Source organism: Agelaius tricolor, unplaced genomic scaffold (assembly GCF_023055355.1).
Source record: "Agelaius tricolor isolate 1412-34295 unplaced genomic scaffold, bAgeTri1.0.p SCAF_22, whole genome shotgun sequence".
Lineage (NCBI taxonomy): Eukaryota > Metazoa > Chordata > Aves > Passeriformes > Icteridae > Agelaius > Agelaius tricolor.
In genome coordinates, this window is record NW_027269282.1 from 10,742,814 (window position 1) to 10,769,590 (window position 26,777).

At 41.9% G+C, this 26,777-nt stretch overlaps 1 long non-coding RNA gene across 1 annotated transcript in view; it reads right to left on the reverse strand.

Annotated features, from left to right (window-relative positions):
* Positions 1-24,552, reverse strand: part of LOC139599212 (uncharacterized) — a 432,267-nt gene extending 407,715 nt beyond the window's left edge. Inside the window, exon 1 of the long non-coding RNA XR_011682189.1 lies at positions 24,463-24,552. This is a non-coding gene — a long non-coding RNA (uncharacterized lncRNA). The remainder of the gene's footprint in view (positions 1-24,462) is intronic.
* Between the last annotated feature and the right edge of the window lie 2,225 nt (positions 24,553-26,777).

The following is a 26,777-nucleotide window of genomic DNA, read 5'->3' on the forward strand; positions in this document are numbered from 1 at the left end:
AGTTTATTGTTTAAACAATATACTTTAAATGATACAGCTTTAGATACACTTACACGTTGCATTTTTCCACCTCCTAATTGGAAAGGAAAAAAAACTGATTCAGGATTAATGAGCAGAAATATGGAAAGAGTCACAGGAAAAGTTCTGTGCTGTTTTCTGTCCACTTTTCCAAAGAAAGTAATAAGCTTATTATTTAAGCTTTTTATTTTATAGCAACTTACAGCAAGTTACCTATAACTAATACAACTATATCTGTAACTAATATCTGTATTAACTAACTGTATTTATAACTAATACAACTCAACACAGATCACTTGCCAAGTTATAAGAGGCTTCTCCTGGGGTACTTGGCAGCTCCTTGGATTCAGCCCAGCTGAAAACCAGGAAGAGCATGGTTCATCTGTGGCCCTTTTTCTCACTCTTTTTGGGATAATCCTGATGTTTTCTCCCCCTGAAACATCTTCCCAGCAGACCAGGATGTTTTGTGCTACACACACGCAAGCCAGTGTCGTTAATGAAATCAATTTGTCTGAGAGCAAAATCTTATCTTTCATCTTTTTCATACCTCTAAAATAACCTTCAGTGCTGAGGGAAATGTGCAACAGTTGGCTCACATGAAATATGAATTCTTACTCCTGTGTTGATAATACCAGCTTATATTTTCATCATGTATATTGTATTTCTTGCCACGGTCCAGTCAGCTGGGAGAAAGCATTACATCTGTTACCCCAGTCTTTATTCTGGCTTTGTGCTCACATTTTTGGTGTGTTTCTCATCATTTTAATACCATAATAAGCATCATTTCATGTCTTGGTACCTGTATCTTTTGATATATTTGGTTTCCAGGCTGTGGGTGATCCTGTGCCATATATGCAATGATCATCCTTGCTTTCTTGGTTGCTATCCCAAAAGGAATGTAGTGATTTTGTTGTGTCTGTTGTCCTGCCTTTTATAAAAATGCAGCTGTGCTTTTATACTGAGCTTTTACACTGAACTTTTACTTTTTTTCCCTTTAAATCTGCAAACTATGTACCTTTCTATTTTAAATATAAGAATTTTTGGTTTTTAAAACTGGAATAAAATGTACTTTTCTTTTTCACTGCTTTGCTGAATTTTATACATATGCATAAATAAACTTCATTTGATGAAAAGCTGCTTCCCATCAAACTTTCAGGCCCTTTTATCAGTAATAGATGGTTTTGTCCCCTCTGCCTCTGGGAGCAGTGTGGGAGCAGGCTGAATATCCTGGAAATCCCCTCTTAGTGATTTCACAAATATTCTGACTTCATTTTCCCTTTCCAGAGTCCTCTCCCTCCTTGGTCCTAATTTCTGAGGGCGGAGCACAAGCTCCAGAAAATGTGTTTAATTTTGCTGCCATTTGCAGCACAGCCAGTCTTCTGAAAACATTATGAATATTCACATACCTAAAGAAGTAGTAGAAAAATAAACTTTTCCATGACGTCAATAAGGAGTTGGCTGTTTGGTAAGTAAAGGAGCTTTAGCTGCAGATCATTATTTAACTTGCTGTAGTGTATAAAGATGGACAGAGAGACAAGTATTTACATTTTCAAGGATAACAAGAAGCATTTTCACAAAATACAAAGCTGAGTGTACTTTAATTAAAGACTGAGGAATGTGATTCTGGGAAATTTTGCATTCCACTGGGAAGAACTGTGCAGGACATGAGGCAGCACTAAGCCCATTGCTGCTCCTCCTCCTGCAGTCACCACAAATAACTTCCCCTTTCCTCTCTGTCTCTAATTACCCTTCAGAAAGATTAATTCATCAATACCTATTCCTGGGTATCAACCTGTGCAAATAACCAGCTCCCCTGTATTTCTTTTTTGGGGTTTTAATACTTTCCATGGGTGTGGCTATGGATTCACTGCTTCCCCTTCCACACCCACTCTCTCTTTGGGATGTGCATGAATTCAGCCAGTTGAGACCACACAAAAGTCTGTCTCTAGGCACAATTTTGATCCACTTCACCATAAAATGTTTTTTATCTGTCAGCATCCTAGAAACAACTTACAGGAAAGGAGTTTTTTCTTCTAAGAGTGGCCCAGAAGTATTAAGATCACTGAGGGCTGAGATGTTTTGGGCCTAAGGGCTTTTTTCTTTTCTTTTGCCTGGGAAACATCACAATAGCTTATAAAAACCTGCCATTGATGTGGAAGGAGATAAAGCAAACTGAGATTTTTGTAGAAAATAGCTGTAACTAGCATCACCCTCCCTCCCTCCATGAAATGATGCCAGTGAGAGTGTAGAAGTCATTCCACACTTTGCTTGAAATGTTTGTCCTGCTGCAGGGAGACACAACATGCAGGGTTTCCCCCTCTGCTCCCAAGAAGGAATTATTTGGAAGATGATGGTTTGCTCTCTAAGCTAATTTCAACAAGAAAATGAGGCACTCCCAGCTCTTCCTTGGCCCTGCCAGGAGAGGTTTAGAGTGGATATTAGGGGAGGTTTCATCATGGAAAAGGTGATCAAGCTTTGGAGCTGCCCACAGCAGTGCTGGAGTCCCCATCCCTGGAATGATTTAAAAGCTTAGTGGATGTGGCACTTGGGGACATGTGTGGGGTTAGCAGGTGAATGGATAGACTTAATGATCTTTTCCAACCTACATGACTCTGGAAAGTGCAGATTCAGGAATGCTTCTCACTGTGAAGACAGTAAAGTTGTACCTGTAAGCACAGTCCTTGCTGAGGATCTTGATTTGTATTTATACCCCTCAATCAGTGACCACACATTTAGGTTTCACTCAAACAGCTCAGTGACTCCTGCAACTTCTCATTTGGAAAATCAGTTTTTACTTGGAGCAAAGCTTCGTGGTTGGAAAAAAAAAAAAAAAAAAAAGACAAAAAACCCAGGCATCTCTGTTTTCCTTGCCATTCCAGGGTAACTTTCTGAGGTAGCACATAAGGTTTCTATATGCTTTGGCAACAAAATGACTCTAAAAATAACTTTCCTCCTGAACACCAGTGAAGTTTCTGTTCCTTTGTACTTCAGCTCTGTAGTAAATCATGAAGCACAGAATGGAGCAAGAAAAGAGAATTACACTTTCTAAAGTAATTTTCTGTGCTGCATAAAGCATTTACCCCTGCTGTCAACAAGGTCAAACCGTCTCAGAGGAAATGGAAACCTAAAAATGACACTGGGAAATACAAAGGAAACTGCATTGAACATTTATGTGGCTTTTTGCCTGTTTCTTACACATGTAACAGAGACAGGTAGTGAGGTTCTGCTCACCTGCTCACCCTCAGCATCCTGGCATTTAAAGCCCTGCTTGCACTTGTTGATAAGGCAGATCCTTAAAAAAGTTGTTCTTACCACAGAAACAAATGACTGGAGACATAAACAAGCTCTTACATGAGACATTTGGCTCAGTTTTAAGACACATTGAACTTTAAAGGGAATATAATTATTTTACCAGGTGAGGGATGCCAAATATACCCAGAATCTCAATGTTTGTCTCTGAACGTATCAAGTAATAGTACAAAATATGCTCCTGAGCAAGCTGCTGTTCCCTTTGGGCAAAGAGATTTTAAAATAAACCGATGCCATTAATGAAGGCAATTATTTCCTTCAGCAGTTGTTTATTTGAACTGGTTAGAAATGCAGTGTGCATCCTGGCTGGGGAATTTATCCCTGTGCATTCTCCCTAACTTTTTCTCCTAAGAACAACATGACCTTCAGATAATCATTCAGCATATTGCCTTTGTGCTTGTGTCTGGAGAAGGATCTCAGATTGCCATGGAAACAAAAGTTCCTTGTTCTCTTATACTTTCCCATGCTGTGATATCATTTTCACTATATGAACACTTTTCCAAGCCAGAAATGGAATTGTGGGATTTTCCTGTTTTGAGCACCTCAAAGTGATGGATCAGTTCATGGTACAAATGCTGTGAATGCCAAGCAGAGGCTGCACCCACCATCATCATTATTTGGGGATATTTACATCAGATCCATCTGCATCAGCCCCATTCTGCTGGAGAAATGAAAATTCTCTACCTACACTTTCCCAGAGTTTTCTTTACTTTTTCCTTCTGTGCTGAACACATGAGAAAAAACAGAATTTTAAGAAAGGCAAAGTTAACCAGTGACATAAACAAAGCCAGAAAAGGAATTTCTGGCATTTTTTGCAAATAATGTAATAGTTTTTTGGGTTTTTTTTATTATTATGGTAACTACATTTCATCATGCCCCAGAATGTCTGTAGATTTTGTGTTAACAACCCATTACCCTGGCATTTGGCAGCCACTGCTGGACCAAAGCCAGCAGGGTTATCACTAGGAAAGGGACTGGAGAGGCAGCCTTGGGATTAAAAAATGTTAGCACTACAAAAAGGATAACAAATATTTATTTTTTTTTCAAATACTATTAATATTTTGTTGAATCATCAGCATTGGAAAGATTGTACTTCTGCCCTGGTCAATGGTTTAGAGTTGTCTGCATTGTCCAAAAATGGGCAAGTTGAATGTGTAAATTTTATTTTAACTGTAAAACCGAGACAGCACTGAGACAACAGAGATGAGTGGATGACAGTGGTTATGTGGAACAGTTGGAGAAAATGGGATGAAATTCCCCTGCTGTGCTCCCAGCCTGTCTGGAACGTCCCTTTTTGGTTCACTTGGATGAAAACAGCCACTTCCAGCAAGTCCCCATGGACATCATCTACCTGCCAACAGCTGAATCCCAAAAAGTAACGACTCTCACATTTCAGTCTGGTATTTCCTGGACTGAAATTGCTGCACATGTGCCATGTGGAGTGTGAGCAGCATGTTTAACACATCCCAGGCAGCAGCAGGGAAATGCAGTGTGCAGTTCGTCTGAAAGGTCATTTTTTCCTGGGATTCCTTCAATATCCACAGCCTAAGTGTATCCTGAGAAGTCATGGATGAAAGTCCAGTGGGAAGTGAAGATGGCACATAAATGTAGAAATATTTGTTATGCTCAATGTGATGGAGCTGGCAAACACATCACTGGAAAGTTATCCTTAAAATTCTGTATTTAAAGATGGTGTTTTAAAGAGAGAAGAGCCAGGAATTATTCCTTTCAGGTACAAAGAGTATTCATGGCTGGGATTACTTTGAATATTTAATATAATGCAACATTTTCATATGATAACAATGTCTCTGCATAGCTTAATTCCAACCCCAGACTGATTAATTTAGTGATGTTTAAAGCCAATATCTGAAGATCTTATTTTATCTTCATAATCACATATTTTTGACAGTATACTGAAGGTACCTTCCACAGTTCATTCACTTATGAAAACAGTGAAAATGCAAGAATTAATGTGAAAGGAAAGCAATGAAATGAGGTTTCACTTGTCACACAGAGATTCATGTCAGACTTACATTACCAGATATGCCAATACAATCTCACAGCTGTGTAATAAACTTGTTTGAACTTAACTTGTAGCCAATAGAGAAGGGCTTGTGCCAGCATGCTGGACAAGGCTATTTGAGAGGTGAACTGATAGGATTTAAAGGCACAGTGAAGTTTTGATGCTTGGCAGATTCTTGCTAATAGGTGGCATAACATAAATTATAAAGTTTCACTGTTTAAAAAGCACTAATATATTTTTCCACACAGGACTTCACACTAATTTTGCCAAAAAAAGCAGGATATAGAAATTACCTTGTGTTTTTAAATTTATCCAAAGTAATTTTGTCTCAAAAAATCGTGGAATAGCTTAGGTTGAAAGAGATTTTTGTGATATCAGCATCTCCTTTTCTAAACCTTCTTTATATGTGTAAACTATAAGATCTCTAAGACAGAGTATATTTCTGACAGTGTGCTTGTATATCCTATTCATTAATGGGATCAACAGAGCTAGGGGATACCACTGAGTCCAAGAGTTTTACCCTAAAGAGTGTCATTGTCATTTAGGTTACTGAATTTGGTTTTGGAAGTACTGAAATTTAGCCAAATGCACCCCACAGTGCAGTTCAGATATGGTTTTGTTTGCTTCCTACTGGTTATGGCAAACTCAGTCCAAGCAAAACACCTCAGGCCCACTTGAGGCCAGATAAGCTTGTCAGCAGAGTGGGGAGTAATTTCCAGAACCATCCATCAGGGTTTAAATGGTTTTATCTCAGAAATAATGATAATATTTTTGAAAGGAAACCACTTGTGACTAAAAGGAAGAAGATCTGCTGGTTCCTTTGATCAGCACCTAGACAAGGGAGTTTCTTATTCCCTATTTATTGCCATAACTGGATTGATAACAAAACTGGCAGGAAGCAATTTCAGTGTTTTCCCGACATTTTAGAGATGCTGTTACGTGCTTTTATTGCTTATGATCTTCTCTGTCTCTCCTTCCCATGGTCCCTACACATTTTCCCTGGGAAGGGCCTCCTGTTACTGATATTTTCTGATATTCAGCACAGCGTGTCAGGGGAGAGGCTGAGCCCTGAGCCTGAGCAAGGGCCAAGGTTCTCCTCCACATGGTGAGGGGTGATGGAGTCAAGGAGGCTCCCAGTGCCACTTTCCCAGATTTCCACACAAATCTTGCTAAGGAGACCACCCCCATGCTTGGGGTTGTGTCCTGTTTATGGCTCCTCTCTGTTTCTCAGTGACCACAGGCTCAGGGCTCCACATGATGGGAGATTTCAGATCTGCAGTGGTTTGGGAATGAGATCAGCAGAACTCCTGCAAGGCTGGCAGCCTGGGGAATGGGACATCTGTGGGAAATGCAAGCACTGAGAGCTCCCAAGGCCTCGAGCATACCAGCTCAGAGATAGAGATGTTTGACCTAAGGCCCTGGAGAAGGCTTGGAGCTTCAGAATAGAATAGTCAAACAGACACAAAATAAGAATAAAGATTTGTAGTTTGAGCAGAAATATGCTTTAAGCAATTAGATATAGGCCTCATATAAGTGAACAAAATATGTTAAGCAAGATGGAAGATTTTAGGGTTTACCAATAGAAGTTGTTATAGAGTTGATGAAAAGTAGATGAAGCAATAAGCTTCTGTAGAGTTATATGATTGGATAGAAGAAGACACACAGAAGAAGACACACTGTGGTAAATGTGTAAAACATATTAGCAATTGGTTATGAAGATGTTAGCGAGCTTTGTGGAAGTAGCTGATTGGATGAAAAATTTATAAAAGACATTGTAACTTGAATTATAATGGCTTCTGATGCAAGGCTTCTAATGTGATGGTTTTGGATGTAACAACCCAACAGTCTCACCCTTCCATGAGACGGATTTTGCAGTAAATCATCTTTTAAACACCTCTTCAGTCAACCCTGTTCTTCTGTATCCCTAACAGACATCTGCAGAGCTGAGCCTGAGCTTGACCTGGTGTTTGTGCAGGCCAACACCATCCCAAAATTACCTTCCCCATCTCGCTTCACAGGTGGCTTGGAGCTGTAACAAATAGAATGTGTTTTCTAAATATAATCAGGCATTTTCAAGTGCATTCATCATCTGTGTTTTATTCACTTCAGACAAAATCCCCGCAGAAACTCCCAAGATCTGGAGCCTCACAAGAGGCATTTGCAGGGAGTGTTACCAAAGGCTTCTGCTGGCAAATGAGGAAAAATGAAAATGTGGCTCCTCTTTCTCCAGAGAACTCCATCATGGACTCAGAAATTTTGGTTATTTAATGCTCAGTGACAGCTTTAGGTTTTTTTAAGGGTACTTTTCATGTATTTTAGATGAGATTACAGTCACATGAGGTCAAAATGTTTTATACATTTTAGAAGTCGCTTGTGAACAGTCCTTTGAAAACTGATCTTAACAAAAATGCCACACCCTTCCTACACATCTGGATCACCTCCAGCGAATCCCAACTGCTACAGAAGCATCATTTTTTCATTTTTTCCTCCCTCAAGCCCCATGGAAGATAATTGATTTAGTAGTTTCTTTGGAAATGCCTGTCCCATTGTGTTGCCCTGTCACCAAGCTGTCTGTCTGCTCATTTTCCCAGAAGTCTGTCCATCTGCAGTGCCCTCATCTCTAGTGATGCTGCAATTCCTGATGGATTTGCTTTGAACTGAATGGAAAAAATCGAGATGGCAAATAAATTCCCTTCACATGTTATGAAAATTGGCTGAATAGTAAAAACACAGCCAAGTTAATAACCCCAGGGATGGAAAACTGTGTTGGTGAATTTAACAATTTTCTGTTTTCTTTAGCTAGCTGATTTCTCAACATACAGACAGCTGCAGACCAAGCCAAGCACAGGAATTCTCTTGCAAAAAATGACAATTTGAGGATGTGGAAGGAAGCCAAAGGTACTCAATTAGGACAGGGGAACTGGAGATATGAAGAAAAACTGAACTCAGAGCGATGACTGGCCCTAGGCATTTAGTCCCTAGAGAAGAATCATAGAATCTATGGAATGGTTTGGGTTGGAAGGGACCTCAAAAATCATCTCATTCCATCCCCTGCCACGGCCAGGGACACCTTCCATTGTTCCAGGCTGCTCCAAGCCCCATCCAGCCTGGCCTTGGACATTTCCAGGGATCCAGGGGCAGCCACAGCTGCTCTGGGCACCTGTGCCAGGGCCTTGCACCCTCACAGGGAACAATTCCTTCCTAACATCTCATCTAAATCTTCCCTCTGTCAGTTTGAAACTGTTCCCCCTAGTCCTTTCCTTGTAAAAAGTCACTTTTTGTCTTTTTTATAAGCCTCCTTTAAGTACTGCACCAGCATCTCTGGTGTGTGATTTGCACAGCCCTCCCAAGGCTGACAGGCTGGGCAGGAGGGCAGAATGCCAAAAGCTCTTCCTGAGTGAATGCCAGAATCTCTTCCTTCTCTTCCAGACATGTAGGCAGCACATCACCACTTGGAATGGAGCTTTAGAGCCATGTTTGGTTTAGATCACATATATTCACCCCAAGTGCTAAGAGAGAAGGAAACTTCCCTCCCAATAACACAGCAGGGAGGAAAGGATGTTATGTGCCTAGAAAGTTTTCTTCTGCTCTACCAGAAGTATCCACACCTTGGTAGTGGAAAATAAGCTCCAAAAGTCCAGCTGGAAGATCACTTACAGCTATTTTCTACATGGTTTGCTTCTGACTGTGATCCATCACACATACCAGACTAATGGATTACAGTGCAGCAACCTTAGCTTCATCTTCCTTTATCTTGGAAAATCTGGGTAATGGCATTAAGTGTATTTTTCCATAAATAATTTACAGGAGGAGACAATCCTTGTAATTGCAATGGAAAATATTTATTCCTTGCTATTTTGCCCAATCATGTGCAAATTCCTCCTGCCTACTTGTCTAAGACTACCACAAAAGGAAAAAAAAACTTAAAAGGCAATGTTTTAAATACCCTGGAAAACACCAGAAGCTTAAAACAAGCCAGTAGGGTAGCAAAAGTAATTTTGCTAACAATAAATTCCAGACAGACAGCCAAATTCCACAGATAAACATAAAACTGGGAAAAAAAAAATCCTTGCAATTTCTAAGATTTCAACTTCCTGTATTTCAATTCTTTTTAGCGTTTTTGCCCTTCCTGCTGCAGGAATGGTCCGGCCTTCGCTCACCTGCCTCAGCCACAGCAGAGTGATGCCTTAAGCAGCTGGAACAGAGGCTAGCTGGAGTTAAGGGGAATAAAGTGGATATTTATTGAAGAGCCTTCATAGGCCACAGTCATGGCTCTGCCCAGATGGCTCCAAGATGGAAGCCAAAGAGGGCTTGGTCACCAGATCTCACATTTTTACAACTTTTGGTCCATTTGTATATTGTAATTGTCCAATTCCAGCTTTAGCCCATGCAGTCCCACCCTGCTTGTTTTTCTCTCTCCAGCCCATGGTGTTTGTGCTCTTGGGCTGAGATTTGGATCATTTGTCCTTGGTCCCCAGCTAGAGAAGGAATTGTTTTGTCTCCCTGCTCTGTACAGAGAGCTCATAATCCCCTTATATGAAACCCAGACCCACACACTAAGGCAGCACAGAATTGAAAAAATAAAAAGTGAAAACTCGAGGTATCAAGAGACAGCACCACGAGCCAGGCCCAACCCAACCCCAACCTCATCCCTCCCGCGCCCTGCCGGGAACGTGAAATCTGCTGGCTGCAAACATCACTCCCAGCTCTAAAACATCATTCCCAGCTCTAAAACATCGCTCCCAGCTCTAAAACATCGCTCCCAGCTCTGATTCCCAGGGATTTCCCTTTCAGGGAGCTCTAATGAGGCGCTGTTTACAGAGCTCTGCTCCTCACGGTGGCAGCAGCAGCAGCGGCCCTGCCCCGCGGTGCCGGGGCCTGCAGCCAGCTCCGGCCTCCAGCAGCCCCAAAAAGCTTCCTTCAGGCCACCCCAATTAGTGATTCCCTTTGGAATTCTGGATTGGATTGTATTTCTGGAAGGGAATGGATTCCTGTCTCCATTCCCTTCCAGACAACCTGGTTATTTTGTAGCTTGGGCCTCTATGCCTGTGCCATCGTTTCATGTGGCCCCTGGTTCTGTTGGTGTTCTCGGTCCCAGCTTTTCCAATAGCTGCTTTTCTACAAAAATAGGAGGTTTTTTACAAACTCAGGAGGTTTCATTATCAGCCCAAACATCCATCTATTGAGGCAACACTGCCTTTACAGACAGATGTTTCTGCTTGCTCTGTCGGTCTCTTTCAGTTCCTTTTCAGAAAATAAATATCTACAAAGAAAGGTAATAATAAATAGCTACAAAGAAGGATTTAAAATGGCACAGTTGAGATCATGGTCTCTTCAGAGTGGGCAGTGTTGTTCTATTAGAAACTATTCATTCTGGAGGACCAAAAATGGGAGTTCATCTTTCAACAGATAAGCAGCAATACTGCACTCTTAAACATCAGATTTAGGACTCAAGAGAGAGGAAAACTTGTTTTTTTCCATAAGTTACTCCCTTTCCCCCAGGCACAGGAGAGCTCCTTGCATATTTTTCTTTCTTTGCACTACAACAACACAAGGTCCAACCACGAGCACAGAAAGCTGAGGAATAGCAGAGCTCTGAGTGTTGCTCTGAACTCTGCCCATGTTGCTTAAACTTTCTGTAACTCACTTCCTCCATTTATTCTCCATTTTTATGCAGCTGAGGAGACCTATCAGCATTATTCACTTGTTCTTTCATGTGCACTTGTATATTGAACACAGATAATCGTGGTTTTGTTGGGGTTTTTAAAATTTATATTTATAGTAACCATTAATAAGTTGATTATAAATGGTGCTCCACCATCCTAATGAGAAGAAGATAGGAAAATTCTTGGCATCTTTCCAATTGTATCACCTGCACTCACTCTGTTTTGTAATTTCTTGAAGACTTTACAACCTGTAAACTCTCAATAAGTTTTACAGGCACATTTACAAAAGGGATTATAAGAGCCTCCCTCCTGCTAAGGCAGTTTTTGAGGTCTCATCTCTGAAAATTTCCTGGTTAAACTGGTGATAGAGCATAATCATGGTTTTCCTTTGCAACAAAAGAAAACTAAAAAAGAATACGTAAAATGCCAGTCATGTTTATAGTTGATTCAAATAAAAAGTTACTTTCCAAAGAAAATGAGGCAAAAGAAATAATGTTTATACTTTTCACTGAAATTACAACATTTCCCAAACGGGAAATGTGTGCAAAAATTTGAGTTATACTCTAAATACCAATTTCTGCATAAAGCAAATGTGATAGGTGGCTATGTATTTAAAGAAAGGTAGAAGATCAGTTACTTTTCAAAACAGCTCCACAGTTCCTGAATTTAGGGCTGGTACCCCAAGAGGATTTGTGGGCTTCTCTTAGCTGGCTGTGTCAGCGCTGGATTTTTGGTGGTGCTGGCCATGACCCCCTGTGTCCTTTGGGATGTCAGAGGGATTGCCCAGGATGCACCAGGAAGAGATGCAGCAGGAGCTGTGCTGGTGGGTGTGGAGCAGCCTCAACTCCTCTGCAAATGCTGCTGATGAGGGTTGAAAACTGAGGTGGGGGATTTGGGTTTGTCCAGAAAAACATGCAGCTGGTAATGATGTGTAACTTCTCCTTTCTCCACACTTTTCATTAATTCAGGCTAATTCTGAAGAATAGGCTCATGATCTGGATGGTAAAAATTGTTATAATTGGATATTTAACTCCCTTTCCAGAAGCTCTGGGGAGCTGAATGCTCTTGGACAAAAGCAGCAGAAACTTTTTAAAATGTCTGTTGACATTCTCGAAGGCTGATGTCATCATGCAGCTTTTTTAAATAAAAGGTTAATACATGTGTGTGCCTACAATTAATTAACTCTTTTCTCTGGGCAGCTTGGGGAGTTAATGATTTTCACTTCTATTTTTATGATAGTGGCCAGAAGAGATTAGCTCAAATTGCTCCTGTTTCATCTCTAAATAAATGCAGGTCATAATTCCAAATAAACAGCAGCAGCAGCCAAGCTGACCTTTAAGTATAACATGCAAATGAGCCCAGTACAAATAATGACCCTAAATTAGGAGGAGGGTGTGAGTGTCCCGCTCTGGACAGGCAGATGCTCTCTCAGGGAGTTTCTTGCTTCTGGCTTGTATTGATATTAATTCTACAAGCCATCCCTCCTGCCCAGACCTGTTGGAGTCCCCAGATCCCCCCAGCATGTATCCTGTGACAAGCCCAGGGAGGAGGGGTTGATTTAAGGTGTAAATGGAATTTTCAGGAGCCCAGACAAATGTTCCTGTGTCCCCCAGACAGGCAGTGAGTGAGCCCAGGGAGCATCTCCTTGGGAGAGGAGCTGCAGGAGGGTGATTCCCTGTTTGTTTGAGGGCCTCTGGGGTTCCATCATTTCCTTCATTTTGGGATCTAGTTTTTCCTTGTTTTAACTCTTCTTTCTTCTCTTTGTATGTTATTGTGAGTTCAACATGTGGGCAGGGGTGATTGGGAGATTCCCAAGGGTGTTTGCCTCACTGATCCTGATTTTCCCTAAAATCCATGGGCGTCATTTTGCAGACACCAAGAAGCAGCTGTGTTCAAATATGGAGCTAAAATCTGTCTCAAAATCAGAACAAAAACTATAATATACACTACATAATAACACATTGCAATAACATTTAAAATTAATAATGTTTTATGATGACTGAGCTGCTTATGATGTATCTGCTCACATAAATGATGTATTGGCTGTTAACAAATCAGTTCAAGTTATAGACTGTCCCTCACCCAGAGTATCAATAATCTGTATTTCATAAAATTCAGACTATGGGGGAGGAAATCTGTAGCAGTAATTTTAAATTTCTGTAGCCTCCATATTCTCCATCAAAATCCAACGAGCCAGGCCATTTGAAACAGAAGTTTATTAGAGAAAACACCCTCACAGTAGGGATATAAAAATCTAATTAATTAACAAAATAGGCTAATTAAGGAATCAAACTGGGATTTGGTAACCACATCCAGAGCACTAATAAAATTAATTACATGGCTGCAATCAACATGCTGTGATGATTTGGGCCAAGAGATTATGACTGGAGTCTCCTTTGAACATCAGGAAAAGGTGAGAGGGGTCTGGTGATCAGGTTCAGATCAACTGGGCATCAATTCTAAAGCAGAGTCCACTTTTAGAGTTTTTTTAGAAGTTTAGAGATCTCTAAAAAAATTAGAGATTTTTAGAAATCTCTAAAAAATTTAAATATTTTTAGAGATCTCTAAAGAGATTTCTGCAGTGCAACTGGTGACAGTGGCAGAGCCAAGGTCAGCCTCTGTCTCAGGGGAACATATTTACTTTTACCTTCTTGAACATGTCTTTGAAATAATCTCCATTTCCATGGATCCATTTACAAGAGGTTGCACAGAAATGTTCATTATAATTAATAAAAAAAGCAGCTGCCAGGACCATCCCTGCTCATTTCTCCAGCCCCCAAGGTGGCTCCTGCTGAGCCCCATCACTGCTGCCACAGCTGAGTGCTCTGGCCTCCTGGTTTGAGCTGATCCTGCCAGGCTGGAGCACGTGCAGCTGTAAATTGCTGCAAATCTGGTGCAGACAAAATCAGCATTTCATTCTGGCTGGAAGAGATGACCCAGGCCTGGCTTCCACAAAGTGAATTTCCTCTCCTTGGACTGTCTTTAATGATGTGTCTGCAGCCAGCTTGCCCTGTCCTCTCCTTCCTTTTCTTTCTTGAGGGGCCCTTAAATGTCTGTGCTAGTCAAGGGACCCTCCCTGTGCCCCTGTGCCAGGAAGGATCCTTGTTTCTTCACCAGGGATTGCTCTGCAGGATGCAGCAGCCCCAAGGAAAGCCCAAGGGGATCCAGGACCATCAGGGTGAGGGGAGCAGCAACCAGAATAGGAAAAACCCTCCCAGCTAATGTTCACAGAACAGATGATACCTCAGGTTTTAGTTTTTCTATTTTTCAGGTTCTGTGCTGCTTTAGTGTGTGGGTCTGGGCTTCACATCAGGGGATGCTGAGCTCTGTGCACAGAGCAGGGAGACAAAACAATTCCTGCTCCAGCTGGGCACCAAGGACAAATGATCCAAATCTCAGCCCCAAGAGCACAAACCCCGTGGGCTGGAGAGAGAAAAACAAGCAGGGTGGGACTGCAGGGGCTAAAGCTGGGATGGGACAATGAACTGCAAGATGCAAATGGAGCAGAACTGATCCCAGGGACAGAGCCCGTGCCCGGCCGTGCATTTTGGGGCCATTTTGGTTCATCTTGGGTGCAGCCCTGGCTGGGCTCTGGTGCTGCCCAAGGTGGATCCATGGAGGAGATGCTTTTAATGAATCCCTGCTTTATTCTTTAGCTCTTTCCAGCCTCTGTTCTAGGTCAGCCTTCACAAGGCATCACACAAACCAGGAGTTTCAACCAGCACATTGCTTCCACTTTGCAGTTGCAGAGCTTTTGTTAAAGGTCTGTTCACACACTTTTAATAAGAGCTGTGAAAATCAATCAGAAAGCTTCAGCCTTTGCACTGGTTCTAGCTTTGGTGGCATTTGCAAGCACTGTAATTTTACATTTTTAACTGCTCTGAATGGTGATGCTGTGCCACACAGTCCAAAACAGAACCAACACCCCACAGAATTGACCTTCTCTCTGTGTCAAATCCACAACTTGTGGCTGCCTGGCTCTCACCAAACACAATATCTCAACTTGAGCCATTTTTCTCAATATTGGTTTGAAGAACAGCAAGTTCCAGGTGAAATCTGAGACTTCAAAAGTTTGAGGAAGGGAAATAGGGGAGAAGGTATTTTTGAATCCCACCACAGCTGAAATGCCAGTGTTTGCAATGCCAACCCACACACCTCTTGGCAGCTTTTAGAAATGTTTCAGAACACAGCTACGAGAAGGCTGCCAGCATAAGAAATTCTGCCTTCCAAAAGCTTAAAAACTTGTTTTTCTGCACTGTGCAACTGGACTCTTGGCTGTGGGTTAGAAATCCCCTGGGTGGAAGTAGGTCTCCAACAGCAGAGGGCTCTTTTGGCTCAGCAAATGATGGAATTGTCAGCCCTGGTAGCTGAAACCAGTTGATAAAACAAATTAAAAGCAGAACAGAAATGAGCTGTGAATTTAAACAGCAAGGCTAAACTTTATTGGAACAGCTCAACTGCTGACAGATGTGATAGAGAAGTGAGAGTGTCTTTAAAAGTGAATTTTGCTGTAGAAATAACCTAATAAAACACTCCTTCTAGCCGGTATTATGTAGTAGATCAAAATGGATTATCTTAACAATCCATTCCAAATTTACAGCTTCTTATTCCCCTGTGAGAAATGTTAAAAGTTGAGGATTTAGTGGTCAATATGATTTTAATTCTTGCATTTTTTATGTTGGTATTCTAGAAATTTGTTTTGATGCAAATGCTGTCCACAGAATTTTCACATTTTATCAAGTGATTTTTTTTTCTCAGTTCTGAATTTGTTGCTGATATTTATTGTAGAAAACATTGCTGTATCCATCTATTCTATGGGGAAAATTGTGATTCATGTCTGTATAATCTGAGTCTGCCAATTAGAGGTTACTTAGCTCAGCATCATGAGTGAATACAGTGAAATTATTTCAGCCCACATGTGGGGTCTCTTTGTGGGACATAGGGAATATTTGAATGTAAACTGAATACAGGCAGCTCTTTGAATTTCATAAATAAATACCATATGTCAAACCTTTTCATATGCCCCTGTGTAAATTGTTGGTTTGTTTGCACTCTGTAACCAGATGTTGTTCTATAAAATATCTCCCATGCTGGGGGCTGTTACTGCAGGCTGCAGACAGCAAAAGAAACAGAATTCTTGCCTTTTTTTCCTTGCAGGTACAGCATTTTATAACATTTTATCTCTTACTCTGAATGAATCCTGATTTACACACCCAGAAAGCAGCAGGTGATATTTATGCAATGCCCAGTGCTGGCATTTCCACCAGCCTCCAAAACTATTCTTTCTGCTCTTCCTTGGAGGTGATGCCACCTTTTAGCCCCCAGGCACTGGGCTGAGCCTCATGCAGAACCCTGTTCCTTTTCATGGAAAAAACCCCAGGGAATAGGGTGCAACTGCACATCCCTGAAAATGAGCAGGTTATGGAATCACAGAGTGGCTTGCACTGGAAGGAACCTGAATGATTATCTTGTTTTCACCCTCCTTCCACCAGACCAGGCTGTTCAGAGCCCCATCCAACCCAAATGTTTCCAGGTATGAGGGAAGATGCTCCAGAGCCTCACCACCTTCACTGTAAAAAACTTCATCCTTATCAAATTTTAATCATTTTATCTCATCTCAATTAACCCTCCTTTTGTTTCCAGGGCCTCCTTCATGAGCAAAATAAAAGGCTGGGCAGGAAAACTAAAAAAGAGAAAGAGCATTTGTGAGTATTTATCTCTCATAACAACTGTGGGCATTTCAGTGCCAGCAACTTCTCAGAGCTAACTGCTCTTTTTGGAAATAAAAGAAAGGTGCAGCTCTTCACACACAAAGGGATGTGAGGCAGGATCTTCTTCAAATTCTGAATTCTGCAAGGCTTGAATCCCACTGAGGAAACCTAACAGATGAAAGGGGAAGGTAGGGGGGAGCTCACAGACCTTGCTGAGTGCTCAGAGGGGTGAGAAGGACCCATTGCCCCTCTGGGAGCTAAAGGCAGATCCAGCCACGTTTATGAGTCTGGTGACAAAGGAAAGACTCCTTCAAATAATGAATACAGCACCTCACAACAATCTTCTGCTTTGATCTGCTCAGCAGCAGAAAACCTGAGTGCATTGTCACTGCTCAGAACCTGTGTGCATCCTTGGCATTTGGAGAGGTCTGCAGCAATTAGAAGGAAGTGGGAAGAGCTCTTCTGCCATATGAGCTTGGAGTTCACTGAAGTGGCTCTTGCACAATGAGCAACTGCTGGGAAGCTCCATCAGAAATCAGCATCACAGTGAAAAATTAGCCTGCTAAGGAGCAAGTGCAGTTGGGTTTGACTGAGCAATGTACTGAGAATGTCTCTGAGCATATGGCTCCCCTAAGATGCCCATTTAAAAACAATCTGAGCTGATAGATGGAGAAAATTAAAGAGTACATCTAAGCATTTTCTACAGCTGTCACAACAGAAAAATATTTAATTTTCCCCCATGCAGGAATATAGAACTACAAATTCTGTAAGGCCCCCAGCCCTACCAGCGTGTTTCCCACATGATCAGCAGTAGGGGCAGAAGGCCTGGGTGATGTTTATCCCATAAATGCTGCTTTTAACCACCTCCTGGCTTCACTCATGGCTGTTGTCATCTGATGGCAGAGTCTGTCTCTGGAAATAAAACCATCATGCATTTCACATCAGCAGTGTGTTGCTATTTTTTATTCCTACTGTAGATTTCCCTAAGCCCATCACAGGAATTTCTGGCTGCAGGTTTGGATGCAGAAGCTGATCAAATCAAAGTTGCTGGTTCAGGAAGGGGAAGTGCTCATCTCCTGAAATCTGAACAGGTTTGGTGCTCTGTACTAGGGAATATCCCACCCAGTTTTTTGTCACTGTTGAGTCAGGAATGGATGGATGAATGACACACTCCAGATCTCTTCAGGAGGCTAATAGTAATTCTATTAGGAACCCATTCCTTTTTAAACACTGTTCTGACACAGGTGGACCTGGTTGTTCCTTTAATCAACACACCTCACATGATTGGCTAATTAAGGAAACACCCTTTGGTAAAATATCTTATGAGAAAACAACTGTTCAAAAACACCAGCTGCAAGATTGTTTTGATTCTTTCTCTCAGCCTTCTCAAAACTCCCCAGAACAATTCCTGGGAAAGTTTATCTGACTTTTTCTCTCTCTGACCAGGCTGTCAGTATCCACAATTTTTGCTGCTGGTGTCTCCATATTTATGCAGATACCTGGCACCAGGTATTCCCAGAGACTTCCACCTCACAGACTCCACAGGGGCCAAGATGTTCAGGCTCCACGGCCACTACAGGTCACCAACATCACAGCAGAGCTGAAAAAAGCTTTGTAATGTGCTATGGAAAGTTCTTACAGCAAAGGGGACAGTGGCCACGTGAAGAAATAATATTTTAGATCACCTCCACGTGAATTTTCAAGGGATCTTCTGTAGGTGTCTGTGTCCTGCCTCTGATGTTCTCAGCAGAAAAGCAGAAAACAGAGAAATCACGGAGAGGTAGAGATTCTTTGTCAGGCTCTGGGTCAGTTTGTCCAAAATGTGATGGAATATCTTAAAGTGGATTTGCAATTAAGGGAAATGGTTTTGTTCAGCTTCAGATACTGGGGTGAAAACCAAGTCTTGAAATAAAATCTCCCAAATGTTTTCCTAATATTTTTTCCTGTGGCTGAACTGGTAGTATTTAAAAAAACAACAAAGGACCTCTGGCAAGAACCAGCTGGTAATATGCATATATATAAAATCTTCTACTAAAACCTCAGGGATGAGCTATTGGTTTGATTCATGGCCTGTGTTCCAAGAGGAATCATGGAATACATTCCCCTTGCTCTTGGATTCCTCTGGGAAGCAAAGACACCTCATGAGCCCAGGTTTAAGGATCTGCCCTGCCCCAAAGGTGAGATAACTCTCATTTCTGAGCTGAGCTCAATTCCAAATTGCAATATTAATTTCATTCAGTCTGGAGATACAGACCTGCCTTGTGCTGCCTAAAACTGATATTTATCATTAGTTGCAATGCAATAGCAAGGCAAGAGTTTCTATGTCTGAAACTCCCAACAATGCCAACAATTTGATTTGTACTTTTGCAATGTTTTCGTATATGTGAGTCAGTACTGAGTCAGTATTTCCTTCTCTGATAATGAGCAGTGAAATCTATTCATCTTTATAAATACAAGGAGGCTGAGTTAGTATTTTAGGGAAAATTACTGAACTGCTCCAGAGCTAAAGAATGCACCTTCTTTGCATTTCTGGTGCTGTAAAAGGCTCTTTGCCTTCTACACATCCTCACTTGCAGTGTTTTAATAAGAAACAACTTTACTGACAGAGCAGTGGCACAGAAGCCCCACAGAAACCTTCGTTGAGCAGCAGCCATAGCAGTGATATCTTTTAATAAGTTTAGCATTAAAATTCAGTGAATCTCAGCCCACATGGCTGAGGCAGCTGGATATTATCAAATGTGAGGTGTCAGAAGATAAAGATGATTGACAAGAACTGTGACAATCACTGGTGAAACCTGTAAACTCTTCAGCCAGGATATTCAGTGGTAGCTTGATGCCCTAACTGTAATGGGAATTGGCAGTAAAATGTGATGTTCCATAGCAAAATGTAAGTTTTGCAAAGAAAAGGAAATGAAGCAGAACTTTTAAGAAGCAATACATAATTTAAAGCCTCGAAGAGATGCCTTCTAATGAGAAACTTCACATTTGTTCTGCTTAACAAAGTGAAGATTGAGAGCCTCTTGTTTGCACTGAAAACATCTTTGCAAGTTGCAGAGATAATCAAGTTATCTCTGATCTAATTTGCATTTTGAAAGGGGAGAAGTGATCTTACTGGGCTCTTCAGCTGTCAAGTTCATGGAAAAACATGCAGAGCTCTTCTCCAGAGCCTGATGGCACTTAATGACTGTGAGAAATGCACATATAAAACCTCCCCAGAGCTGAGGAAGCACAAGCATTTCAGAACACTTGCACTGATGCCTTTCATTCCTTTTCTATTGCCATCCCAGCTCACTTTCTCCACTCAGTGCCTCTCTTTCATGCATCCCATCTCCTTCCCTGCCTTTCCCCCCTGGCTGTGTTGCTCTGTCCAAAGGCACAGTAATTCTGAGGATGCACCAGGATGACTTTACTGAGCATCTCTGGGAGCTTCATGGCTCTGGACTGCTGTGTAAAAGAGCACAGTGCTTCATATCCCACTAAATGTTGGTTGGTTTTTTTTCAAAAGTCAATGGAAGCCTTTCTTCTTGATCTAGAAAATGTCTTGCACTGCTTCTCAATCCAGCTTGTCCAAGCATTGTCCCTGCTACTAAATATTGATCAGAGCTGGCATCCTGATCTCCTGATTGCAATCAGGGAAAAGATAAATCTGAAGTGAATTACAGTATGAATGTAAACAGCATTTTTTCCATCAAGGTGCCTCTTTCTGGCTTGTGCAAATGATAAAACTGCTTATGTGCAGTAATTGATTGTAAGTAGGGCTGACTTGAACCATTCATGCTGTCTGAGTGATTAAAATTCTCCAGATGGATCCTCAAAATGCAAAGGTCATATAATTAGTCTCCCTTTAAGTGAGAAATTCTTTCTTCAGGGTCTATCTGCAAAAGAGAGTGGAGTACATAACATGGGTGTCTCTGCAGAGTTCAGTTCAGTGTCCTCATGCTGCAGCACTTCCCAGGTGAGGAGAAAGGTCCCAGTTTAAAACACATTTTATACTTAACAGTGAGTGTCATATGAGCAGCAAGAACCTTTATTATGAAGTTGTTAAATAACAAGCTTAACTTTTTATTCTGTGTTTTTAATCTCAATTTTTTCTACTCCTTTAGTCTGCATGAACCACAGATGCATTTGGTACAAGAAAATATGACTTTAGAAAGATGCCAGATTTTTATTTTCTGTATTGTAAGTAGTGGAAATAAATAGTTGTTAAATTACTGAAGTAATCTCGATTGTATTATTAATTGATTAATGAAATTATTTTGAAAAGATATAAAAGTCATTGTCCTTTCTGCTCTGTTTTTCCAAAAGCTTAATTTAGATTAAATCACTGGATGCTGCATCTCAGTATAAATCTAAACCTTAAGTTTCATCTTGTATTTTCTGCCACATTTTGCCTCTGATATATCCACAGATGGTTGAAGTTTTTCTCATACACAGGACAGGTACATACACTCTAAAGAAGAACTTGAGTGCAGCTTTTCTAATAAAGTGCTTTATTTCCATTTAGGTTAGTCAGTGTTTTCTGAGTTGCAGAAATCTATAACTGACAAAATTTCCATTTTAAAATAAAAATAAGACTGTGCCAATCAATAAATAGTAAAATCCAAAGGAGTTTTCCTGCAAGCTGGAGGTTTTCCCTCAACCTAATTTCTTGTTTCATTGACCTGTGGGGCAGTTTCAACACAGCTAGAGGAGAAGTGTGAGCCTGCCAAAGGGGATGCCAGGAGACAATCCATGATGGAAAACAGGGAATTGTGTGTCCTCAGGAAGAGCTCCTGGCCCCAGCTGGCCAGTCCAGGGAAATGGGGACATTTACAGCAAATTTTGGATCCTCACTCATCATTCTCTTAAGCTGTCCCTTCTTCAGGAGTGCCAGGACAGGAACAGGATGCTCTTCCCTCAGTAATAGCAAGAAGCTCCTCCAGGTGCCCCAGGGATCAGCAGCTCCTCTCCCCCAGGTGCAGAACTGCAGTTTCCCAGGCTCCAGCTGTGCCATGGCTGATTTCCCAATGCCACATTCCCAATGCCACAGATCACATCTCCTGTGCCAGAGCCGCTCCTTCAGGCTCAGGAGTGATCTCCCTTCTCTATGACTTGGAAAGAAGGATTTGGTTTTTTCCCCATGCACAATTTTGCCCACACACCTCTCTGCTCAGCCCTGGGAAGCAACTAAATATTGTTTTCAGCCAGTTGTCTGCACTAAATAAAGCCTGTGAAACATGGTGATAAATTTCAATCAATACTGAGCCTGGAGTCTGCACTCCTCAGTGGGAGCACATTTTTCATGTGGCAGGCACATTGCTGGAGCTCCAGAGGCTGAATCCATCTGGGGCATCATTTTTTAAAGGCAAACATTCTGGGTCATTATAAGCTGCACTAATCCCCCTTGTTGAAATTTGCATTTCTAAACCATGATGCATTTGTCCTGTCACATGTTGTGACATTCAACCAGGAGGTTAATTCATTGATTGACTTACCCCCTCTCCTCAGCATGCTTTGCTACTAATCTTCCATACAAATGGGGTTAGGGAATATAATTTAGATTTACTAGCAGAAACAAAGCATCCAACAGCTCTGCTAGGATGAAAAGCTTAGGGAGTTCAGGGGATAAGAAGAAAACAGCGTGGCTGAAGCAAAAATCAAATTAACACTAAAACCCTCATGCTGAAAATGGTGGCAATTAGAAGGAGCAAATTGGGGAAAGGAAATTCTCTACTTCCAGCAGGCAGGGCTGGACACAAAGGCAGAGGGGATGGAGGAAACAGCAGTGTCCCTTCTGGAGTCTTGACTTCTTTTATGCCAGGGTTGGGATTAAATGTGTGAGATGGAATTTCTTGTTTTGACTCAGATGTTTGTTAGCTCTTATCTATGTTGCAGTCTCACAAACCCTGAGTTCTACAGCACTTCAACAAACTAAAAATGGAACCCCATCTCTCTCTCTACAAGGCCTTTTAAGGATAAACTGTCCAATTAAGAATTGACACCTCAATTATTTTTACTTTTAACCCAAATAACCAACCATGCCTCACAATGTGGACTTTTTTATCCGATTACACAAAACCACCCAAACCCATGGAGAAGAAGGAGAAGAAGAAGGTAGAGAAGAAGGATCATCCTCTGCCCTAAGACCTCCATCTTCCTTTATATATATTACTATATTCTAAACCCTTAAACTCTGAGTTTTCCACCCTGTGACATCACACACTTCTATCCAAACTCCACACCCACAATCCCAGTTCCATCATTCCATTCTGGAAGCTTCTCCACGGCCTCAGGTCAGTGCAGTGTTCTCTTGGGAGTCTGCACCTGGCAGCACAGAAAATCTGAAATTCCCAGCACCCAGGGTTCCAACCCTCCCTCACCCCTTGCAATGGGTGTTCATGAGCCCCCTTCTTGTGAGGTCTGAAATGGGGGCCCACTGGCCAGGCTCAGGGTCCCCCGATCCCCCAGGTGTCTGTGGTGGCTTGAAGACCCCCAAAGGATGCTGGCATGACCCCCAGAGAGGCTGTCACTGCTGAGCCACCTCAAGGCAGCTGCACTGCCATGGCTGTGAAGGGCAGAAATCTGGTACAGTTGATTTAAAGCACCCAAAATACAAAAACTAAAAGAAATATATTAAATAATCCCATTTGTTGTTCTGGTCACCTTCCAGCAAAACCCCCCAGCTGAGAGATCTTGCTTCCTGGGGAAAAAAAAAAAAAACAAAAAACAAAAAACAAACAAACAAAAAAAACCCCCACAAAAACAAACAAACAAAAAACAAACAACAAAACAAAACAAAAAACCAAACAAACAAAAAAAACAAAAACAAAAACAAAAAAAAAAAAAACCAAGAAAAAACCCCAAAAAATAGAAACACTGTTTTTTTTTCTAGCTCAGCTTCTCAGCCCACCTCTCATCCTGCCCTGGCACAGAGCAGCGCTGCCCCTGCAGACAGAACCAGCACCTCTGCACAGCAATCCCTCATGCTGCTGTTACAGTTTCAGAGCAATTTCTGCCCTGCAGGTAAATCCTGTCAGTCTGTCTGTCAGCCAAGCCACATGGAAATAAATGCTGATTATTAAAAGTATCATGAGCTCACCAGCTTGGGGACCCAGCAGGCTCCAGGGACTCTCTGGAATCAGTCAGTGGGAAAGAAAATAACAATTTTTGTCCAAGTGACGCAGGTTTTGAAATGTGCAGGGAACAATTCTTTATAGCCATTGTCAACCTTGTGCTGCTGCAGTTATCACTATCAGCCAGCTGTGCCATGGAATGCCAAGAAATGCCAGGAAATGCCATGGAATGCTATGGAATGCTATGGAATGCCATGGAATGCCTCTCCCATGCCAAGGGACGGATTGAGGTGCTGATCTGAGACCTGATGATTTCCCCACGTGCACTCAGAGGAATTCCCAGACTTTTGGCTTGCTCATTCTTGTCCCCCTGAGTGTCACAGAAGTGCAGAATGAAAGCAAGCAGGTTGTCCCCCAGCTTGTCCCAGCACTGGAGCTTTGTGGAGGTGGCACTGATGGAGCAGAGGGCTCTGCTGTGTGCTGACATTGTTGGGTTGAAAGATGCTTTGATGTGGCTTGGGAGAAATGCTGGGATCTTGCTGAAACTTGTGGTGGGAAGGTGGGAATTACATGGAATGATATAATCTATATTATTATATAGAATTACATAATCACAGAGGGGTTTGGGTTGGAAGGGACCTTAAAGCTCATTTAGTTTCAACCTCTGCCATGGGCAGGGACACCTTCCACTGTCCCAGGTGCTCCCAGCCCCAATGTCCAGCCTGGCCTTGGGCACTGCCAGGGATCCAGGGGCAGCCACAGCTGCTCTGGGCCAGGGCCTGCCCACTCTCACAGGGAAGAATTTCTTCCCAATATCCCATCCAAACCTGCTCTCTGGCAGTGGGAAGCCATTCCCTGTGCTCTGTCACTCCTGCCCCTGTCCAAAGTCCCTCTCCAGCTCTTTTGCAGCCTCTTTTGGTGCTGGAAGGGGCTCTGAGGTCTCCTCAAGGTCTCCATCTGAATTAAGGAATAAAGGTTAGGCAAATGATTTTACCCTGTCTGCCTCTGTTTTCTTCTCTCTCCCATCCTCTGGTTAAAATGCTTTAATTACAGAAGTCAGGAGACTTTTCCACAAATGAGGGGAAAATGGATCAATCTCAGGTTCAGAAATGAGGGGAGGAATGGCAGCTGCCTTTGCAGAGAGCTGTGTTTGAACTGGAGTCTCCTGCTTTCCCTGGCAGTGAAAATCCCCCTCAGTAGATGGTGGCAAAGATCTCTGCTGAAAAAGGCTCAGTGAGATGCTGGCTTCAATCTCTCTGCAGAACATTCAGACTTTTATGCAAAAAAGAAAAAAAAAAAACCAACCAAAATGAGCATGCTTTGAAACTGCTGAATGCAAATCCTCACCAGCTTAGGCTTTTACCCAGGGGAGAAACTTTTCCTTTCAGTCTGGTCATTGTTCTTTAGCCTGAATGACTTGTCATCTGAATTATTTTTTTTCTTCTGAAACATCAAAATCAAGTTCTTTTTTGCCTGTCTGTACCTTATATTCTAATATAAATTCTTTACTGGAATGATAAGCTGGCAGAATTCTCTCTTGGGACAAAGCCCATGCAGCCCACAAGCAGAGTTGCCTTTACAGGCTTTGAGCCAATTGCAAAAAGAGAGGAAAAAAATTAATGGAAACACCCATTTTTAATAAAAATAATATTTTAATTGAATAAGAGATTATTCACATGATTCCACATTCAGAGTGGATCAAAAGCATATTTAAAAATTACAGAATTTGGATACAATTGTCAAAGGCTGATGTTCACTGGCTTTATATATCACTTTTTAAAAAAAATCTGTAGAAAATTACTATGGAACAAAATTTTCCTCAGAGTTTAAGAAGACTGTAATTCAGGAAGTTATCATGGATTGACTCTCAAAGTTGCCTTCCCTGAAAAATGTTTATTCCATATTTGGCTGCTTTTCACTCTTTGTCTGATTTCAGTCTCACAAAACCAAGAACACAAAGTTGAGGGATGTTGTCTGGGACTTGGACAAGAAAAATAGATGTGAGAGTGTTTTTTGATCTGCTCCAGTTAGAAAAGAAAGGGATTGTTCTCTATTTTTTTTAATTAATGCGTCTGAACAATTTCGACGTTTTGGTACAACACCAAGCCAGAAGTATTCAAAATGTTCCCAGGATCCAACAGGGTAATTCAAGTTGGGGTGTCCTATTTACTGTTCTCTTGGAGGAGCTGGAACTTTCTGGCTGCTTTGACTTTTCTGAGCACCACTGAGCAGCAAAGGATGAGTCTGAAATGAGTCTGGCAGATTCCAACGGGGATGGGAACACAAGTATGTGGAGTGGGGAGCATTTAAAGGCAAAGATACCACAACTGACCAGGAAAATGTCACCAGTACATCAATGGCAGAGGTTTTTTCAATGGAATAGGGGGCTCAGAGCATCTGTGGCTGCCCCTGGATCCCTGGCAGTGCCCAAGGCCAGGCTGGACATTGGGGCTGGGAGCACCTGGGACAGTGGAAGGTGTCCCTGCCATGGCTGGGGTGGCACTGGGTGGGATTTAAGGTCCCTTCCCACCCAAACTATTCCATAGTTCCCATGTTTTGTCTTCAGTCAGCTGCTGACTCTGATGAACAAGTCCTTTCTCATGGGTCTTCAAGGAGCACCACGATGCTTCTCCTTGTGTGGGAATATCCCTGAATTCAGCCACTCTTGGTGTGGATACAAAACCAGAGAATCAATAACACCCCCAGAACACACTCAAGGGGATAAACAGTAATTAAACTTTCTTTTCTTGAAGATCCCTGTTCATATTTTAGAAGGTAAATCCATGGTGGCTTCATCACACAATATGTCCAAGGAAGGCAGAGATTTTTTTATGTTGGAAAATGTATTTTGCTTACCCTGGTATTCTCAGGGTAAGGATTACCCTGGATCTGTTTGTTGTACTTTCTGCTCGACAGGCTGGTCTCTGGTGGCTTCCTGAGGAGTATGTTTTGTGAAATAAAAAGCTTTTTCTTTAAACAAACTGTGGCATGGCTTTTC